Source organism: Anser anser (genome assembly GCF_964211835.1).
Source record: "Anser anser genome assembly, chromosome: 18".
Lineage (NCBI taxonomy): Eukaryota > Metazoa > Chordata > Aves > Anseriformes > Anatidae > Anser > Anser anser.
Window position 1 is genome coordinate 7,075,781 of NC_139739.1, and position 20,792 is coordinate 7,096,572.

Consider the following 20,792-nt stretch of genomic DNA (forward strand, 5'->3'; position numbering starts at 1 on the left):
GCTTGAGGTGCCTCCAACACTGAAACATCCTAAGGCGAGCAGCTTGGCAGCACTTTCAGGAAAGGAGGCCTTTTTTCCCCCCCCCCCTTTCTTTTTTTTAAAAAAAGGTTGCTTAAACTGGATGCTCACAGACTGGTACCCCCTAAACACCCCATAATCACCGATTTGTGACAAAGCCCGGCTGCAGCACGAGGCCTCCTTCCATATCCATAAGATGCTGACAGCGTTGGTAGGCAGTTTTGGTCAGACATTTCAGTCACATCTGATACCAAACTTCGGGTAATTGTAATCCTGACTGTCTTCCCCCCAGTCCTGTGGTGCTGTAATGAAGCACACCACCATTTGTGGGAGCACCCCGCATGTCATGGCCCGTCACCTCGCACTGTGTTGGTCGGTAGCACTGAACCCGGAGCGGTTCCTCCACCTCCAGCTGAAGAATCAGAACCTGCTGATGCTGGTAGCACAGCGCAGCTTCCACTCAGCTCCTACGGCATACAGCCCATGCAAACCGGCGTGGAGGTGCTACAGGAGACTGGGTGTACACAGTGTAGGATCAAGCCCCCCTCCTAACAAGTGACAGGATCTTTTTCACTGAATACGGGACTACATTATTTGGTCCATTTCTGCAGAATTTACCACCCTTATCTTCGTTTCCATTCGTGCAGATGCTTAAAGCCCACTTAGAGAACACGAGGCAACTGCACGCCTTGCCCAATGCCAAGCATTAACATAAATAAATTATTCCGTTTTTCCACTGTATTTACAGATTCTTAGACTTGCAAGAGTCTTCCCGAGTATGTGTGATAATTGCAATTATACTCAGCATATGATTTTGTCACTCCTACAAAGTTTCCCTCAACTTGAAAAAGTGACTTGAAAACAATTAGAGCACAAACATCCTTAACCTTACCCTCTTTCTCCAATTCCATGAAAATTCAGCAGTACCTCCTCACCCTTGTTGAGGCTCACAAAAACTCCCTACCTCTTCCTTCCCTTAGGACTGGCCCACCACAGACATCCATCCCTACCTGGGGCAGCTGAGCTGTGCTGGTCACTGTGCCAGAGGGACCCGCGCAGCGGTGGGTGCATGGCAGTCGCTCGCCACCTTTCACTCTACAACCTCCAACAGACTCAGCGTGCATAAGGAAAAGACTCGAGACATCTTTTCTAGTGACTACACTGAGTAACAAGCTGCCACTGCCATGAAAAAGGTAACTGCTTTGTTGGAGAAACAGAAGGTGCCTTAAATGTAAGGGACAGAGAGGGCAGGTTAGAGGAGGACCGGTAGGTGAGAAAATGAAAACAGCTTGCCCAAGCAGAGGTTACACCTCTCGGCACATTTTGTAAGGCTTGGCAGATATGCAAATATCCCCCCAAACTTCCGCACATCAGTACAATGTAAGAGACCAGAAGATTCTGTAGGGGGAAGAAAAAGGGCCAGCAAAAGAGCTGGTGTACGTGCAACTGTTCCGAAAAATTAGAGCAAAAATGGAGAAAGAAAAAGCGGGCAGTGCAATTATTTGTGTGAACTGATCACAGATCTCCTATCTCGGCATTTCAGAGAAGGCAGACTGAGAAAGGAAGTTGCAGAAAAAAAGAGCAGGGTACTGATGTGGTTGCTGGAAGGACTACGCAGCCTCGATACCGCAGCAGGATGTAACACCTTTCTCACTGCACTCCCGTGAGGAGCACCAAAGTGCCTCGGGGGCCAACTCCTTCCTTCCTTGCTGAAAGTAGCAGTAATTCAGCCTATAAAAAGTAATAATCCAAGAGAATTTAGAACAATCATGAAAGTAAAGAATTTGGGGCCAGTGGAGGAGTAAACATGTTTTTACACGCTCCCAGGCTGCCGTTCCGTGCACTGCATACGCAGTGACACGAGGTCACGCCAACCAATTTTTGTGCTCCAGTAACCCAGCCATGGCCCCGGTGTAACGCGTTACAAAGGTGTCACCCCGTAAAGGGCACAAGGGCCTTGCGGCAGCTCAACGTTAAAACACTGAAATAAGTGCCGTGCCTTTTCTTTTACAGGGAGAAGGAAAAAAACAGTTCGACCTTCAGCTCAGCAGCCTCTTCTACCGCAATCCTAAGGCTGAAAAATATACTGCCGCTTCTCAAACGAAGGGGGAAGATCCGTATCAAGCAAACTAACAGATCAGATGAATCACCATTTGTACAGAAGAGATTATCAGCATGTGACTGAAGGTACATGATTCCATTTCCAACACCAGAGCAACCGCAAAGCTTCACCAGGAGGATCGCATTAGGTTTATCTTACAGCAGAACCTCAAAGCTGCCCTGGAGGCACAATGCAGCCGCAGAGAAATGTTTCTTAGCAAGGTCCAGGCAGCTCTCTCTCATTCCAGCTTGTAAAGTTTCACCATTGTCAAGAAAGATTTCCAGAATTAACTTCAATTTTTCCATTTTAAACTGCATGAATGAAAATAAAGAGTAGAATAAAATTATGCTCAGTTCACTGATCCATACCAGCAGATGTCTGGCACACACCCTCACCCCATTTCTGTCCAAAAGAATTCATAGCACAATGCTCTAGGATGCGTCTCAGCCTAATAAACCCGCATTGCCTGACTGCAAAACATACAGCTTTGTACTTGTGTTTTCAGCCTCAAACATTTGTGACCATATTTAAAAGATCAAAGTAAATGAATGATGCATGTACTCAGCTACATTGTCTTGAGGTCCTTAACCAAATACGTCTCCGTAGCACGACAGAGCAGAACTCCCAGCCCAGGAGCAGACGCCAAGCGCAACTGTGAGGGTGATCAGGAGAAGGAGCAGGAGGAAGCGTTCCCACATCATCCAGGAGAGAACTGTAGGACTTCCCATCCACAGCCACCTGCCGGCGTGGCAGAGACAGTGGCTCCACCTCATCACCTAGAGTCAGAAAGTGGCCAGCCCAAGGTAGTCCTTTGCGTTATTCTTCTGCTGCTCCCAGAGAAAAAGGTGAACCTTAATCAAAAAGGCAGGAAACTGAGATCACTTACACGGAACGCTCGGAAAGGTCAAATTTCTCCAAACTTTCTGAAAAGTCTTACACTGGTTTTGAGCAAGACGGTGAGTCACTTACTGAGGGAAAGATATTCGATGGTTTTGGCTGCTAGCTTCAATTTTCAAATTGCATCTGAAAACAAAAACCCCCAAAGAGCCTGATGCTATGCTTAGTGGAACCTAGCATTATCTAATCTAACTGTAAAATATTCAGTAGTTGAAAATTCAGTCATGTCAGCTGGAGTCTAATTTATCTCTCCCCTGTGGATTCCAAGTGCTTTTTCAAAGCTTTTTGGCATTAAAAAGCAGAGCCAAAAAAAGCGGAATTTATAGTAGGACTTCTGTATCTCCCATACATCTTTTTGCCAGTAAATGTTTGTTGGTGGTTTTTTGGTTTTTTGATCAAAAAGAAGAGTAAAAGGTGAGTGTTGAGATAAGGTCACCTTCTGTAACAGAGCACCTAAAAACAAAGGCTTGCTGAGCTTGTCCATAAGAAAACCAAAATTATGAACTAAGTTTTCTTCAGGAAGAAACATTAAGTAGGAGACATGGGCACAAAAGAATTCTTCCATCTGGTAAAATTTCGATATTTACACCTGTCTGCTTCTTTTTGAGGGGAAAAATAGAAAAGAAAAAAAATCAGAGCAAATAACTTAATCATCCAGAACAGTAATCACTGACCTGAGGTGGAAGAGTTGAGTTCAAATCCCATTTCCAAATCAATTCAAATGAAATTTTGAATGCAAATCTGCCAGGGGTTCCTTGCCCCTTCCTCACTTTTATTTAAGCACAGGATTTGATCTCCAAATTCTGTTGTAAGCCCTTTCAAGGAAAGTCACTAAAACCAAAATGCAAATAAAAAAAGTAAGCACAGCCCCAACATTTGCTGTATTTGGATATAATGAGCGTAGACTTTCAGTATACAGCCGGGTGCACATTTTCAATTTTAGGGAGCACATTGGTTGTGAAATGCCACTGGTGGAAGAATTGCCCCTGTTACACCAATGACAAAACAGCCAGTGAATTCAGCTGGCCCAGAAATTCACCGTTAGCTTTTAAGACTACCCAGTCTAATCTCCTGAACAGTATAAAATTCTCAGGGCAAAGAGTTTTCACAAGTAATTAATGTTCCAAGCTCCAAATATTTTTATAATTTATTCAGTCTTAACTATTCAGTATTTATAGTGCACTTTACATTCCCATAATATGAAGGAAGCCCAAAGAAACTGAAGTCATGTTTCCAGTTCAGTATGAGCCTACCCTAAAAAACATATTCATGACACCTTAGCTGTTGGATTTTCATCATCGTTGTTGTTGTATTAAGAAATGTAAATCACATTTTATTTTCATTGAAGTCAGCATTGGTGCATTTTCTGTTTCTCCAAGCACAGAATGAATTACAGCACCTTGTTACATTTTGCACATACTGTGTTTCCTCTCCCCTTTTGATTGCTGTTGATTAGTTCAAAGAGCAGGCAGTGAAAGTAAAAGATGCTGAAATAAGATGGCCAAGCACTTTCAGTTATGAAATGTAATAGATATTCTGAAGATGTGGCATAAACTCACTAATGTATATCACAGTTGTAATCTAGATTTGCTATGATTTTTAGAGGAAATCACGATTTAAGGTAAATAAAATAAATTGCTGAAATACACACCACCTTGTGAAGATGTAGGCATTTCCATTTTTCTGCAGGTGCTTACAAATGAAATAAATATTTGTTTCAGTGAAGAAAATATAAGTCAACGCTAAATCACACGTTTTGCTCTAGGAAACTGAATACATGAAAATTCACATCAGCTATTCTTGTGTCCATGACACTATGAAGAACGGGAATCTTTTATCCAAAACAGTAAAGACTAAGAAACTGCAAAAAGATATTTGGGAAGAGAGGAAAACATCATGTTTGAAACAAATGCTTTTGTTCCTAAAAAACTAAGAAAGAGAGTTAATTGCTTTATAATGGAAAAAGTATTGAAGTATGAAAACAATTTGCAATTCTGAGAACTGTTCTCTGTCTATGAGTTAGGAGTTCATTAACAAAGCTTTGTTTATTTTAACATCACTGCACTGATTTCCTACTATCACTTGTCTACTTGCATTAGATTTCCTTGAATCTTAACAGATTCCAGTTCCATTCTGGAAGTACTAGAAGCAACTAGAGCAAAAAAAACTCAAAGCAATTATTTCTAGGGATACAAAAAGGTAAGAAAACACCCTTCCCTTTCTGCAACTGGGAAAAGGTCTGGGGTATCAGTTGAAACCAAATCCAAACAAGAAACAGGCATCAGGAGCTTTTAAAACAAAGTCAAGAGCAGTTCTCTCTTCTCAAAAACAACAACAAAAACAAAAACCCACAAATACTACACGCCATGATTTCCTGCAGGCATACTTTCTAGGGATCAACACAGAGCAGAGGAAGAGGAAGTCAGCTATAAACCACATTTTACAGCTTCATTAAATTGCACAGAAACTACAGGTCTATTATGTTAAGTACTCTAGATGCCCTTAAGAAAGTCAGCCACCCCCAGCTTGTACTTTTAATATATAAGACCTGTGATAAAAATCATTTTTGCAGTCATATCTGGCGGTCTCCTTGCCCCTTTCTGGAAAGGGCCTTGTTCTTCCACCCAAGAAACACTGAATATTTACACTTCTCAGCCCAGGACTTGCCACATACCCTGGCCGAGGTCTCAGTTTCCCCTCTCTCACCGCAGCTCCCCGCCTGCCCAGCTACGTTTGTGCTGTAACTGCTCGACACCTTCAGCATCAACCAGCATAAAATAAGCTGCTCACATCCACAGCAAGGTGAAAGTGCTGAACAAGGACCCTTGGAGGCAGCTGACACTCCGTACTACGACTCCTATACTACAGGATTACTATACTACAGGATTAGGCGCTTCAGAAGCAGCTCTACATAGAACATCCTCCTCCCTGAACAAATTCATCCTAGTCCTGACTTCCCGAACTGCTCTAGAGTAAATATCTTCAATTTCTTTGTCCATCAGAAAGCTTAGTTCCTTCACAATTCATCACCACAAACAAACGACTTAAGATATTTGTTACCTGAAGTCTTCCTTGGCTGGATTCACTTTGACTGTTTCAGACACATGAAATACTAACCCAAATTTTCCTTTAAAATATCATTTGCAATCCCTGACACGTTATTTATTTATCAGAGGGGTCTGAAATTGTTTCTGTATTTCCCTGAAATAAATGTACCACGGAGCGTTGAGTTTATTTAACTAGTGTTGCCTTCGATTTGAAGGCACATCAGTCCAGCTCTTAATAAACCTCCAGACCACACCTCGTCTCCAAGGAAAACTCAATTGTAACACCACCAACTATGTTCACTGCAGAGGCTGCGTTGGCCTTAGAAACCCCAATCACTGGAAAATTTTGCTAAACTAATGGAAAACGTCCAGTCTGTCTGTAAGAAAATTTGAGCTAATTTATATGTAAACCCATCTAACATGGTGTTTCATTTCTTCAGGCCTGACCCACTCTGATAAGCTGTTTGTCCAAATAAGGAAAAAATCTGGTTTTTAAACGCGAAATTAACTGTTGAGCATCCTGCTCACACGCTCTGTGCCTGATCTGAGCTTTCTCAGTCCGTGATACGGATAACAGCAGGACCAACAAAGCGCTGGAGGACCTCGGGGTATTTCTGCTCTACGCCCGTTAACAGAGGAGGGCCTGGAGCCCGGAGGACGTTGCACGGCAAAGAGCTGAAGTCATCTGGGAAGGGACCTGACAGCTTTTTGAGGGGCTTGTCTGTTCTAGTAAAATTCATGAGTTAAACCTGTATTTTGCCTGATACAAGCAAGAGGGGTTTCTGGAGAGGGGTGCCGGAGCATCAGGTTGAGTGGGCTGGAGCCCACAGCCACGTCCCACAGAGGGGCCTCTCTCTCCAGAGCCCACTGGCAGCCATTTCAACCCTAAAAATGGTAAATATTTCACTGCTTCTTGTTCATATTGGATCGGTGAAGGCTCAAATGAGGTACAAGTAACTAATTAGTCCTCAGTTACTGCCAGCACAAGATGGCTTCTCTGGCAATGGCAGTTATTAGCGTTTAGGGACAGCCTTGAAAAACACCATTTCTGACCAGCCTTGTGCAGTTTCTTTGTTTCAAAACTACTACTTTTCCCCCTCTTTCTGTTGAGCTTCAGTTTCAGATGGACAGCCTATCTTTTTGCTTATAACTGCTACTTGTAGACGTGTCGCACGTCGCTTATAACTGCGCATCTCGGGTGAAACTGTTCTATCCCAACTCACCCTGATAACAGTGTGTGAACAACTCATCTCCTGGGGGAAACTTGAAAAAAATGTGGTAGGAAACAACTTCAGGTTGATCCCAAGCCAAATGTATTTGTGTTTTGTTTTGTTTTTTTCTCCAGGCAAAACCCCCCAAATAAATCCTGATTAACTTCAAATTCATTTAGGCCATGCATACTACTTTTGCTTTAAAATTATTTTTCTTTGTTTGAGGCTATTGCTTTTAACATTTAAAAATAATTTAGCTCAAAGGTTTTGGAGAAAAAAAAAATCAACATTGAAAGCTGAACTATATTTAAAATATCACCCTAAAAATAGCAGGGGCAGAGGTGGGGACAGACAGAAGTACTCTCCAGGAAGTTTTGTTCGTCGTTATTTTTTATACCCTCTTGTGTTAGGACTATAACCATCCCTCAGATAAATTAATTAAGCCCAAACAATACAAAACAAAATCCTATGTCATGTTCAAGGAACCTGCTGGGACCTATCCGAGCTACTGGAAGATCATTTAATGAGTACTCATTAAATTAACATCTACCCCCACAGCAAGTTAAGCAGTAAAAGATACAGGCAGAAGAGCTTTAAATGGCTTTTCCTGCTCTCAAGGCTCCTGCTGCCTCATTTGGTTCAGGCAGCTGGAATCCTGCACCTCCGCGCCCCCGGGGAAGCCGGGGCTGGCGGCAGAGCAGGTTCACAAGATTTGGTTTTCCTGTACATTTCCAGTTTTTAGGGGAAAGGGGTGCTTACAAGCTTCGTGTATAGCCACCTCCAGAACAGCTGAGCCTTCCCACAGAGGTGCGCTCAGAGCCGCACTCAGCCTCTGTGGGGCAGCAGCCAGGTCAGCCCCATCCATCGTCTTTTTTAATCCCTGACTTTCCCAAATGAAGGATGTTTGCGAGTGGCTCTGGAGTGGGGAGACCCCTTGCTGGCTTGCAAGAGCCCCTCGTGCAAATGGCTCGTACCTTACGAACCTAGGCTGACATTAGAAGGATGCAGCTGGGACAGGGATGCAGTTTAATCCTACAGCATGTTTCATAAGCTTGCCCATTAATTAAGGGGGGAAAAAAAAAAGGGGGTTGCTCTTTGCTCTTGTAGGTGATTTAGATGTACTAGTGGAGTACTATGGAGACCAATACAAATGTATCGCTGTTTTATTGCAATACCCAGACGAACATAAAGAAACCTCAGCGAGGTTTCGTGCTGACTCATATGCCCTGGGTAAAATGCAGGTACTTTGCTTTCAACTACGAATGGCTTTGTTTTTACAGAGACTGTCGTGTTTGCTGACTGGATAATGCACCTGGTTCAAAAGGCATCTAAATGCTCTTGGAAAAGTAAAGCTGCTTGGCACGTTTTCAGTACCAAGGTGCTACAAAATAAGTTAGCATGTATTCAGGATCACCCAAGTAGCACACAGCATTGCCCTGATGCAGAAGGATAACGATGGCATATTAGGATATCAGGAAACATTAGGAAATAACGCCTGGGGAAGTCTCGCTGAGAACAAACAGATCCTCTAAGCACAACTGGGACACTGCAAACCCTAACAGGGAAATCAAGAAACAAAACTCTGCAGTGGAACTGGGGAGACATAGCTTATCGAAGTCCTGACAGCACTTTAGTCCGACCGCGAGCAGCAGTGACAGCAGTGGCTTCCTGAATAATTCTCTTAAAGAACAGAGATCAAGGTATTTCCGTCCTCTGATAGGCATCTTGGAGTAGCGGTGTTTGTTTTTTCCTAGAAATTAAATGTTAGATCTCCATTAGAGTTTCCAGGAAATAGAAAGCTGTGGGCCTGTGTACCAGAAGTACAAAAGAGGGTTGGATGCAAAAGGTGGGAAAAAATCTCTGCTCCTCCCAGAACCTGTTGGCTCATTTTGTTCTAATGCTGTGCTTGTCCCTGGCTCATCCTTTACTGGTGGCTTCTTGGAAGAACACGAGAGAATAGTTTTGCATGTATAAACTGCCTTAAGAAAAATGAAAAGGGAAGCAAGGATTGGCATTTAGAAATGGATTTGTTATGATGGAGATTACTAGGGGAATGATTTCCAGTGGTTAAAGATTTTCATTCCGCCTGGAATTTCTGGTTTGCTCCTTGGCTTTTTTATTCTATTGTGTTTTAAGGAAGGAAGAATGTATTGCATACACACACACACACACTTTCACTGTCTGCTGCTCTCTGGATCTGTAGCCCTTCTTTCTCTCTGGCTGCAGCTGAACTGCAATAATGAAACTTCCTTTTGTTCTTGAATCCGACTGCTGGGAGTAATGGAGGAGCACCGAGGTCAGCAGAGAATCAACTAATGCATCAAGGACTGAGCACACGAGCTCTCTCCAGACAAACTAAGGTGATGCAGCATAAGGATGCCTGAAGTGAGGTTCTGCCTACTGCAGATCCCTGCAGAGAATTTCACCCAGCTGAAATCAGTGTTAAACTGCATTTGAAACCGAGCCAAATTTGGAGTCATTCTCCATTTCCCCTGGTGGCTTGCAGGTTGCTGTCTAGCCAAACTTCTTAAGAGGCTGTTGAAGCAGGGGCTCTGAGCTTGGATTGCTTTGCAATAATGCTGCTGCATTTAGGTCTCAGCTACTGTTAAATCTGCTTTTATGAGCAGCCCATAAAGCTTCATGTGGTGGAGCAGAATAGCACCCTATGGCCAGCAGCCGTGCTCATCATTCTGGAAGGAAGGGAACAGACGCCGTACCTACAAATGCAGCTTACAGTAAAAAGCAAGCCACGGTTTAAAGAAAGGTCAGGGTGACCTGGAGAGGCTCTTCTGTGGCTGACCTTTGCTTTCTTTCTGGAGCACTGAATTACTGTAGCCCTTGGGAAAATCTGTTTAGCTGATTTCTACACGAGTGACTAGTTTTACCTGTATTTTCAGTCCCATATTTAACATAGTAAGAAAACCCCTGTAGGCATCAACTAGCCTAGCATAGCCTACATGCTCCTTCAAAACTCAACAAGAAACGCAGATTACCAGATTAGATGCCCCTGGCTCACATCTACCAAGCTTCCATCTATTATGGTGTCCTGAAACACGCTTCTAAACCTAGTCCTAGATCAAGTGGTTATCATTTTCTCTTATTCTAGCAGTCCCCATTGTCCCAACAGTCCAAACCCTGGGCCAGTGTCAGTAACACCTGGTAGCCCCAGGTCAAATCTGCCCCGGCAGAGCTGTCAGCCCCTGCCACCCCATGCTATCAGGGGCTACACCCTTCAGCAATAAGTGTGTTTGGGGTTTTCTGGCACCTTCCATCCTTTACCCCGATTTTAACTGCTCCCCACCAAACCTTCCCAGCCCTAAACACAAGTGCTTCTAAATTCAGCAAAAATCTGCCCCAAGTTGAAGTCTGGAAGCCTCAAACCCCACCTTTAAGCATATTCCCAGCCCTCCCTGGGACCAAGCCAATCCCACCTGCCTGACACCAAATGTAAGCTGACTGTTTGACTTCTGTATTCACACTCACATCGGCGCTGGTTCTTGCTTCAGTATTTCTCCTCGTGCCTCAGGACCCTGGAGACACAGAGGAATCGCTGCCATTACCAGCTGCGAAGGAACATGAATTACTTCCGAACGAGAGAAAGGCGTGGGTGGCTCGGCAGGAAGCATCCTGTTCTCTAATGGATATTTCCATTCAGCTGCTGAATCAGGGAACGCTTTCAGACTAGTGCTGTCACTGTTTGGAACACACATCTTAAATGCTATTGATTTTTAAGATGATGAGTTAATTTTTGCAATCCTTTGCCATTTACAACGTTTTAGATGAAGTCATTAGCAGCTTTCCGGTGGCATTTGGAAAGCCACGTTCCGGAGAGACAAGCTCTGGGGGAGTGTGTGAACGCGAGGCCATCTTCCCTTTTTCTCATCATTGTGCAGCTACAGCTAAGGAACACTTAGTCATTAATTCATCTTTGTAACATTTTTTTTTCCACTGAGCTATACAGCCAGGCAGATTCTCACAATTGCCATCTGTGAGGCACTTAACGTAACGCGCAGTACACATCAACCTTCAGATGTCTACACGTTGGAGACGAGGCTCGCACGCGTCCTCTTGCCTTGCAAGCGAGGCAGCCGAAGCACAGACGTTGCCTGGTGTCAGAGCGATCTGCAGGCACCGCTCATTTGCTCTGCAAAGCACAGGGACCAGGCTGTCCTGACACGGGAGATCAAGACGTTTGTAGTTCTGAGCTATGGGCAAACCTTTTGAAGTCAGGCTGAAGAGCATGAAGTTAAACACACTTTAAAATAAAAACCTTTCTGCGCAGCAAATTCGTTCCTGACAAACACACCACCAAGGGGCCAGGAAGCAAGCACTGCGATGCGATGCTGCCTCTATCACAAACCACAGTCCTAGCCAAGCCCTGACTCTAAAACGTGAGACACAAAGCTCCCAAATCTGGTGTGCATTTCAACAGAAATCACTGCTTTGAGGGGTCAGCTTAAGCAAGACAATCGCAAGGCTACCAGCAGCCTTAACCACAGCACATGTGCACAGGATTTGATGAAGTCAGGGCTGCAATTCCAGCTGCACCGTCTGTGTCACCCAGATGACTACTTCCAACCGCGTAAGAAACGTGGTGCTCGCCCCCAGCACCTGCTTCTCCGGGTGCAGGAGTCCAGCAGGACTCGCTGTCTGCAAGCTGACCTGCAGTGTAACCTGGCCCAGGACAAACAAAGCTCAGTTTATTATTTCAGGTTATTATTTTTATTTGGACAACGTACACACAGATGTGCCCAAGCCAATACAGCTGCTGACAGCAGCACACGTCGGCAGCTGGATTACTTTAACCTAGCTGGACACGCGAAAGCGTCTGACAAAGGACTTTGCCTTCAGTCAGATGATTTACCCGAGAGGCAGCTGTTTCACCAGCTCTGAGCTAGATCATATTTTGAACAGGAGAAACTTGTTCAGGAGAAAACATCCGCAGGTGACCTATAACAAAACCACCACCGCTTCTCAGGCAAGGGCCTGGTCAGAGCGGGCAGGGCAGCTCGCAGCGCAGATGCAGCTTTCCTGCTAGGCAGATCGAGAGCTCCTGCAGCTGCTGGCTTTTTGTACGTGCTACCTAAAGGCTCCGTCTGGCACCACATTGATTGGAAATGTGCTGAGACATGGCTCTTCTTCCGAATGTACCAAAAATCCATCTAACACCATGAGGGTTTATTTCTTCCCCCCGATGGAAGGGATTACGGGAATCGGAGGCCAGGCGTTACATGCACGCCCAGAAAGGCACACAGCGTGCACACACATGCGCACACCACTGTGAAACAATCTCTTACAGCCCAAATTGAAAGATTAGTTCAGGCTTCCTTTAACACGGCACTGACTCCTGACATTTCCTTTGTAAGCGTTATCATACACTCGGGATTTGCTGCCAGCGAAAGCTGCCAAACCCCTTTATTCTCAACCCCTCGCATTACTCCCCACTGCGATTACTGCCAATCCCTCTTCCGCCCAGGACACGAACACCTCAGCCTGGACCTAGGGCAGGACCTCGATCAGAGAGCCCCAAGGAAGGGCTCTTGCAGGCAGGGCAACAGATCAAAGGGAAGCAGAACAAACTGCAGACACAAAATACCTTCACAGAGAAGTTTCTGCCAGCAGCCACCCCCAGCTCACAACAGGAAACATCTTGCTTGTATCAGCTTGGAAAAAGAAATCAGCCCGGTGTCTGGATAGTGCACTGGAGAGCACTTTTAGGACTGTTAGCTTTCTGAAAGTATCTGTTACGGAGCAGACTTGATTTATGGCTTCATTGACATCGCATTACAGCATTACAACAGTGGGTGACAATGACAAGGCAGCACCCGAGCTAGAGCTCTCCAGGCAGGATGGATCACGCCCAGGAGTGCAAAAGGAAGGAGCTGCCCACGTGCACAGGGATGTGAGAGCACGCAGGAGGCAGGAGGGGATCCTGAAAGTAAGTATCCGCACTGCCAGCGACTCCTCCGCTCTCCTATGCAAGACCATGCCCAGATGCACCCTAATGATGCGAAACCTGACATCGGTGATATAATTCCCCATGCTAAATGTTTGCAACGTAATTTCTGGCAGTGAACCAGTGACACTCTGTGGAGATCTCAGTGACCCAAAGGCAGCGATCAGGGAAAAATAACACTAAAGCAGACCAAATTACGTAGTTATCGGGTATATGAAGGTAAAGACCTAAACCCTGTAAAATTCTTTCACTTATAACCAGTGCAACTCCTGATGAGTTAGTCACACTAACAACCTCGTGCTACCTCAAATACTCAAAAACTAGATACTTGCCCAAGTTGTTCACTGAACCGGCAGTAAGATTAATCAGTACTATATTCACCTATAAACGATAATTCCAATTATAAATAGCAAACTGCATTCTGCATTGCTAAATTCAACGTGAGGCAGCAATTAACATGAATCAGTTTGGCTCAGCATTCATCATAACTTGGAGTCCTCAAAAATTGTGTAATGAAACTGCTGGTATTCTGTCCTTGAGTCTGCGATAGCTTAGATCTGTCTCTCTGCAACAGAGATGTCAGTTTTATTTTCCCTAGCATTTTATTTTCCTATTAAGTGTAGTTGGCCAACTAGAACTGTAAATTGATCCGTGCTTATCTTTTGATTATTGTAAAAATCAAGTCCTTCTGAAAGAGTGTCATCTGCAGTCTGCAAGACAGAATTAAACCTAAACTGGTAGGCTTAATCATATTGCTTTGAATGGAGTATCGATCGCAGCTAATTTTATCATACGTTTTGAGAGGTTTGCTTGCTGGCTGGCTGGCTGGCTGTCACTTTGACAAATGGAAGCCAGCAGATATCTGAAGGAAAAATGATATTTATATTTGAGAAAATACCACCAGTAAGTTTACAGAGGAATAGTCCATCCTCTTTGCAAAACATCACAGGAGCTACGAGGTCTGCTGAGTGTCAGTCACTCCCACCCTACGGCGGTTGGCCAGGTCAGAAACGTGGCTGAACTGCGTCTGCTCCCAGCCGCTGCAGCTCAGGCGAGCTTGGCCCCCGCACGAGCAGCGGCTGCCACGTGGGATTTCAGAAATACCCTATTGCAAAGGCCCTTGGGATAATTACACCACTGTGTGAGGACAGCGACCATCCAAGCAGTGAGCTATGGGAACTAGATAAAGATGGTCCCAAGACGCCAATTCCCTCACTGGATTTCAGCATCGCAGGGGTGCTGAGGCTACCTGCCTCTGCCTGCCCATCTGTAACGCTGGCAGTGCTGGGCAGCATCTGGAGCCACACGTGCCTTCGGGTTTTGTACACAAGTGCACATGCAGATGCGTGTTTTTGGGCCTGGGCTGTCATCTTCTGCTACAGCTGCTTTCTCATGAAGGAAATACGGGTGGGAGAGATCTGAGCACGCTGGCTTTGATTGGCAGGCAGCGAAGGGAGGCAAGGTGAGTCGCAAGCAATGCAGCCTTTGTTCTTCCCACATCTACATCCTATTTCTATCAAACCGCCTGAGACCTGATCATCCTCGGGGCCTGAAGGTTTATAAAACCTGCTTTCACATTCGGTATTTTAGCTTTTTTGCTTCATGACGACTTTATTTTAATGGTAGAAGAGAGACAAGACCGAATAATGTTTCTCTTGCATTTAATGAAAACTAACACACAAATATTTAAGGTAAGAGTTAAACGATTTGCTTACTCAGACTCACCCTGTTATGGATTCACTGTGTAAACAATTTTCCCTGTTCGGTTCACTACCTACGGAGAGCCTAAGTAGATTTAAAAGGATTGATCAACAGATATTTTAGACAGCTGCCTAAAACCAAGATATCTTTGAAACTAAATTAAGGGGAAAAAAAGCCTATCAGGGATTTTAAAAACAAAGTCCAGTCTCATCAAAAATCTGTCACTCTGGGTTACAGAAATAGTCCATTTTCTACTTGTTTAATATTTCAGAGTCACTTATCCAATTCAGACTCCTCTTCGTGTAGAGATATGCACCAAAGCACCCGCATGTACAGACAATAAAACTGCTATCTGTATTGGGGAACATGTGGCAGATTGCCGTACATCTAGACACAACAATCTGTTTACAAAATACACGACCTTGATTGTTCCTTGGATCCTTCTCAGACATACCGGCCCCGATAACACTAGCTGGTACTACAGCGTATTTCTCAATGCCAATTACAGGGCTGCGATTTCCTTCTGAAGTATGCATCTCATTCCTCTCATTAAAGCATGTTCTTATCTTCACGAGTTCAAAGAAGAAATCCTTTTCTTTTTTATCCCCCCCTTCCTCTTGCTCTGCTTTTCCAGTCCAACCCCAAATACAGAGCAGAAATTTTAACAAGACCTTGTTTAGATTTTGGAAACAGAACGGAAAGAGCCTAATCCTGCTTAGCTGAGTGATGCCAGCCCGGGGAGGGCAGTGCACTTTGTGAAGACGTTGAGCATCCAGCTACCAGGCACGCGTTTCTGTACCTGATGTCCATCACCAGGGTTGCTTGTACCTTGGACACACTTGCGCATAATTCCCTGCACAGAGGAAATATAGAAGATATAACTCGGAGTGTCTGGTGCCAAGGACAGATCTGCATTGCCCCCATTTCCACATTTACTGCCATGCATAAACACCAACATGAAAGTCAGATGAGGTTGTTCATTATCAGAACTCATCTGTCTCACACTCCAAGCCAACGTGTGGCTTATCCTTGCATACAATTAATTATACTTCATCCTCAGTAATAACTGGGCTTCTGCTCTCTTTCTTTTTTCTCCTTTAAAACAGGAAGCATTGCCAAAAGCCTCCTATTTTATCTGTATAAAGAGTTTTTTATAAACAATCAGGCTGATTCACCAGAATCCTGAATTCTCTAAGCAGAACTTTCAAACGAGGCAATGAACTATTATTTTTTCTATTTCAGATGGAGACTCAGAGATGCCTAATTCAGGCAGAACCTTAAGCATAAAATTACAAGTCAAGATGTACTCAAGGCAAAGGAAAGAGAGCTAAAAACGTTTAAATGCCCACTGTAGCTGTTCTGGTAAGCACTAATCATGCAAAATTCAGTAGTAATTAGCTCTTGAAAGCAACCATTTCTGGGCAGAAGCAGCCCTGACTTAAAAGGGAAAGGCCTGCCTGTGGCTGCACAATTAGCTGTCGTTCCAGTGGTGCTGATGGGCGAGGACAAGCGTTATTCCTCCTGGCTCTCCGCAGCTGGAAGTGGCAGCAAGGGATGGGACTGGAGGACCCAGAAGCAACCCCAGACCCCACAGTGGCGGAGTCCTGAGGTCTGGGTCTCAGCCACATTCTCCGCCGTCTGGCTCTACTTTCTGTCTTCATATATCATACACTGGACACCCGAAGTTCATCTATGCTACACACAAAGTTCATCTTATGCTACACTGAGATATTGTAACAACAGGTAACAACTTGCACCAATTTTAAAGCCAGAAAGAACTAGAAATGTAATTAATACACAACACAACTTTGGTTGTATTACTGGAAAGAAAAAAAAAATGCCATTTTCTCAGTTCCTGGGTTTTATGAGAGATGAAAATAAAATGGTACATAAGAATAGACTGTGTCTATCATCACAGACAGAAAAACACGCTTTTTCTTACTGGCCGACCTCTGCAATATCACAGCTTATCCAATTTGGTAAATTATTTTTATTCTTTGTATTTTTACAACTGCAAGTGAGGTTTCTATGACTATAAAGGATCACAGCCATGAAAAAGCATTTGCTATGACATTTTACTCCATTATACAAAGCCGACAAAAGCACTGAAGCCATGAGAAACATTTCAGGCACAATATGCCTTTAGAGCCACCAAAACCTACACAAAGAACGTGTCTTAAATTTAATCCAAATCTTTTATTTTCCAATTCACTCTATTCACTTTATTTCTTCTCATGCAGTCCACTTAATAATGTCCAACAACTGGATCTGAAAATGCTAAAGAAGTTCTGTCTCTGGTTAACACAGCAGTCAGACCTCACTGGGTCAGGCTGCTTAGTTGGTTTCTATGCAGCCCATCAAGCATCATTGTCGGGAAGGACTTGCGATCCCCCCGATCCGATTCATCATTCGACACTCATTAAAACCCACGGGAAGAGTCGCATTGGCCCTGACTGGTAAGAGATGAGACCACACATCAGCCTTGTCTACTTCACCTACAAGCTTTATGGCAGGGTGTCCCACAGGAGGCGGTGTAGCTGTACCATAAAACCCAACCGCCTGCTTAGCAACAACTTATTTTTTACAGCATTCCTACGCAGCACAAGCTTACAGTGGTGTTTCTGTAGTGTAGTGGTTATCACGTTCGCCTAACACGCGAAAGGTCCCTGGTTCGAAACCAGGCAGAAACAACTTTTGGGGCCCAGAGGAGGGCCACGAAGATGCTCAGAGGCTCTGGGGTGACCTCATTGCGGCTTTTCGGTACTTAAAGGGGGCTTATAAAAAAGATGGAGAGCTCAATCAGATAATGGCAGGAGAGGGGGGAATGGTTTTAAACTCAAAGATGGGAGATTTAGATTAGGAGAAAATTCTTCGCTCAGAGGGTGGTGAGGCGCTGGAACAGGTTGCCCAGAGAAGCTGTGGATGCCCCATCCTGGAGGTGCTCAAGACCAGGTTAGATGAGGCCCTGAGCAACCTGATCTAGCGGGTGGCATCCCTGCCTAAGGCAGGGGGGTGGAACTAGATGATCTTTAGGGTCCCTTCCCACCCAAGCCATTCTATGATTCCCTGAATAACCATTTCCACTGCAAATATCATAGAAATGATGACTCTATTCCAGAGTTTCCTTTAGTTTAGTCACAAAGCTTAAGCTATATATCATCAGACAAGGCTGACTTTGATTGCCTCCTCTGATGTTCCTGATTCTAATGAGCCATCTGGGTGACCTCTTTTTCTACAGCTACCCTTACAGCAGCCTCTTAACGTGCAGGGCAATAGCAGTAACTAACTGTAACTACATACAGCTACTTCCAAAGTAAAAGGAGAGCAGCCTAGCTAGTTAAACAGCAAAAATATCAGCCCGATATATTCCTGTGCGTTCCCAAACCACTTAGTGACTGGTGCATTTCTTGCCACACAGCTGTCTCTGAGCTTTTGTGCAGCCAGAGCATCTTGGAGCTGCTGCTGTCGTGCACCAGCAGCTGCCTCGTGCAGGGAGCCCTTGGAAAAGTGGATGCAGCCGCTCCACAGCCCGCTGTGGATCACCCTCTGCAACCACACTGGTAGAAACAAGCATGACAGCAACAGGCTGAGATAGAGCAGAGAATGTGAAGCAGGGTGAAGGCTTAAAGAGGGAGAGAGGAGAAGAACAGTTCAGAGACTTTACAAAGAGTTTGGGAGAAGTGGGGAAAAAGAGCACTAAATGTAGAGCTTTGAACCAGGGGAAAGAAGGTGAAAATGGCATTGGAAAACAACAGAAAGACACATATCAGAAGAATAAAAAAGCAAAAGAAAAGCAGGAGAAGAAATGAGTAAAAGAAAGAATTAAGGGGCTTAAACTGATAGCTTTATTATTCTCTGAAAGCCCTTTTAGTACTAATAACAGGAGAGATTAAAGGTATTTCTTTCAGCCATGGAATTTATAAGATCTTACTGGATCTCATTCCAAATGTAATTCCTGCAAACGTTAAATGCAAACCAGAGAAGATTTTCACATGGGACTAAAACTGGGTTAAACAAGCTTCAAAAAACAGTGTGCTGAACAACACTCTCCTGCAAGAGGTAGCTACAGCTATCTTTTGCCAGAAAAACTTAACAAGAAGTTTTGATACAGAAAAGTTTTTTTTTTTTTTCCAAAACAGAAAAAGAATCACCTTTAAGATAAACAGAGAGAAAAGTATTATTCTTTATCAAAATACGGTTGTCTAAATGTTTGTGAAGGAAATGGAGGCTTGAGAGCCTTGGACACAAACTGCCAAAAGAGCTTAAGCTCCCATGGCTTTAGGGTACCTAATAAGCTTCAAAAGGACTCTGGGAAGTAGCACGGAAATTTCCAGCACAGTCCTTGGGGTTCTCAGGACTTTTGTCACCTTACAGTGGCGGAGTCTCCAAGACCATCACATGGCCAACAGCCCCAAATCCTTCTAGATTTTAGCTACAGCCTCAATACAGAAGCACAACAGAGATCTCCAGCTGGTGCCTTTCAAACCAATGTTTTGTAATTACTTGTCATCCCACGTCAAAGTGCTCACCGCGTACTGCGTGTGGTTCATGCATCGCCTGAAGGTGCAGGACTCAGAAGAGGGAAGCCCAGAGTGCTGGCAGGAGACCAGTAGAATAACTTGACCCTCACCCATGAGACGGCTGATAGAGAGAATAGTTCTAGCAGACATTCCTTTGAAGCAACAGAAAGCATAGCCATGGCTCAAGAGCATGGGCCAGTCAATAAAATGAATGGTTTATATATTAAAACGAATGTAATGCCAAACTCTCATGCTCGTCACGTGAACGTGCTCAAATTCATTAATAGAAACTAGTCGATTCCCCAAAGTACACGCTGAGATAATAGAACAAACGCATCTGTACCGACAGTCATTGGTAAATGGCTAATCAATCCCTCAGTGCTTCTTAATTAGCGACTGCAGGAGACCCTTTTAATTGGCATCTGATACTTGATTTGAACAGACAAATAAACTGCCACTCAGGCTTTTATTGGCAGCCAACCTTCCCACCCTTAACTCCACTCTAGCTCCGGGAAAACCTTTCTGAAGACCAGACTAAATTACCAGCTCCCTGCCACAGACTAGCTTGGCATCCTGAAGTATTTTATCATGATTCCGGTGCTGATGTTGCATTGAAACACTGCATATGCTCTACTGATTGCTCAATATGGTTTGTATTAATACAAGTTGTAGTCTGTCACTGTTCAGAGAGTAGGTAGTTACAAGGGATGCATTGGTTACTTTATAACTGGAATAATTTATTATTGAACAAGCAAGTTCAACAAGCACTATAAAATCAATTTGTAATTTTTATGCACTTCATCTGGGCTGAAAAATGGTTTTGTTCTCCACTATTTTCTGACTAGACCTCTTCGACAGAAAAAGGGGGAATAAAGCTTTTAAAATTGCATTTTGGTCAGCAATGCACTCTGGAAATCAAGATTAAAGATGACAGTTTTCAGATGCATAAGTTACGCTTACTTTGTTTTATGGACCTAAGGCCACCACGGTGTCAGGCGTTCCATTGTGAATGAAAACCATGCAAAGGTTAAAGAAAGAAATATGTTTTGACACAGTCAGCCAAAAACTTGGCTGATTTGCATTAGCTGGAAAGCTAGTATGGTTTTGTTTACTCCTTCAAAACATTGATTCACAAAGGCACATAAGCTGGCGTTATTAAAAGTTTCAGGAGGAATGGCAGTTTTGGAGGAAGGAAAGTAAAACACGGGGTGCTAAAATCTTCAGTGGCTGTGCCTGCAATTGCTATGCAAGACACAAAGCACACATCTTCCCAGTAGCACGAAATCCAATTAATACAGTTCTGGGAAGACTCAGCGCTCCCGTTCTGACGATGATTTAAAG

The 20,792-nt window shown here is 44.1% G+C and overlaps 1 protein-coding gene across 7 annotated transcripts in view; it reads right to left on the reverse strand.

The window, feature by feature from the left end:
- Positions 1–20,792, reverse strand: part of GALNT9 (polypeptide N-acetylgalactosaminyltransferase 9) — a 301,612-nt gene that overhangs the window by 200,179 nt on the left and 80,641 nt on the right. The window contains exon 1 of one of the 7 annotated variants that reach the window (XM_083804019.1): positions 12,871–13,184. The exons of the other annotated variants lie outside the window; for them this stretch is intronic. The gene's annotated coding sequence lies outside the window, so the exon portion shown is untranslated. Of the gene's footprint in view, positions 1–12,870; positions 13,185–20,792 lie in introns of those variants that run through there. 7 annotated transcript variants of the gene reach the window in all.